Here is a 1,592-nt window from a genome sequence, read left to right as displayed (position 1 = left end):
TTTTACTTGGCTACTGTCTGGGAAAAATCAGCACTCCAGGTGCTGGACACCCCCTTACTAGTTTTTTACAAGTGCTGACTACATTTCTAAGATAAGGGAGTTACTAACTGGGCTCCATGGTAACAGCTGGCAGGGGGAGGAAAGAAAGGGAAGAAAAACCTCTCCCCTTCCCAGGTGTCCTTGAAGGGTTAACTTTCCCAGAACAGAAAAGAAAAAAAAAAAACTGCTTTTTTGAACTTCTGCAGACTGTGAACTTCTGAGCTCCTTCCCTTACATGCTGGGTGCAACATTCTGAAACTACCTAAACTTGGAGTTCAGGGGATTAATTGATTACAGCAGAAGCTGTGCCCTCTGAATCTGGCTGCAACCAAATAAAACTGTTTCCCTATCTTCACTGCTATCTTAGGTGCCTTGCCTTGTCCGTCCCTAGAACAATATAATTATATACATTTAAACAATTTTTATGTTTTCATGAAATGGTAAACAGATGTGATTAATTGTGTACTGCAAATAACAAAATATCTCTTATTAAATTGGAATAATTTGCCTAAATTCAGAAATTTACAAGGATTATTTCAAAGTGTGAATAAAGAAAGAGTTAACAGATGGGAAAGAGAAATTAAAAGGTTCTAAGTATGGATTTAATAGGAGGAAAATGTGTTTCTGGATAAGAGAGTCTATTAAGTAAATAAGAGGGTTTAAGCAAATGATAAAGAAGGTCTGTGTACATTGGCTATATAAGTTTAAGCAAGTGATAAAGAAGGTCTATGTACATTGGTTATGTATGTAAGTTTTTTGAGCAAGTAATCTTGAAGGAATTAAGGATTATACAACTATGGTTAAACAACTGTTATTTTGCAATATTGTAATATGTTAAAGAATTTCTTTAAGAGCTAAACTTGATTACTATGAAAACATCAATGTAATTGTGGTACTATTACTCTTCTTTGTATATTAAATGTGTTCATATTTTCCAGGTATATAAGTCTTTAAGATAGGAGCTTTAAAAAAATTATATTGAGCTGATGTTCTCCAAAAGGTTGAATGGTAATTTTAGGCTTATAAAAATAACATATTGGAGATGTATTTATATCATTTAATGTTCTATAACTGGACCTGTTATGAATAAGATTAATATAAAGTTCTATACACTGGGTACAATTTAAATGTAATATCATATTGTGTTAGCTAATATTCATGTGACATCAAGCAACAATATATGTAAACTTTATAAAATAATATATTAAAAAAAAAGATCAACTTCAATACTAGAACACTTTACCTAAGATTTATAAAGAGCCCTGGCTTACCTGAGATAAGGCTATGCCTTGCATCTTACTACATGTCAGAATGATTCCAAACTAGGCCAAACTTCAGCTAAAGCCCAACTCTCTTAATTTAAGGTGAAACTAACATTGCTGGATGTTTATGATCAAGACTTAAACTTAAATTAAAATGGCCAAGAAAACCAATATTTGGCTCTTGCCCTCTGAGTCAGTCTGAAATCTAGGGAACAGGGAATTTTTCTAAAGCGCTTTGCAACTCTAGGTCACATAACCTTCTGATCAGGGAGACTATTGAGACCACTGGAG

Source organism: Urocitellus parryii, chromosome 11 (genome assembly GCF_045843805.1).
Source record: "Urocitellus parryii isolate mUroPar1 chromosome 11, mUroPar1.hap1, whole genome shotgun sequence".
Classification (NCBI taxonomy): domain Eukaryota; kingdom Metazoa; phylum Chordata; class Mammalia; order Rodentia; family Sciuridae; genus Urocitellus; species Urocitellus parryii.
Note: the sequence above shows the minus strand (reverse complement) of the source record.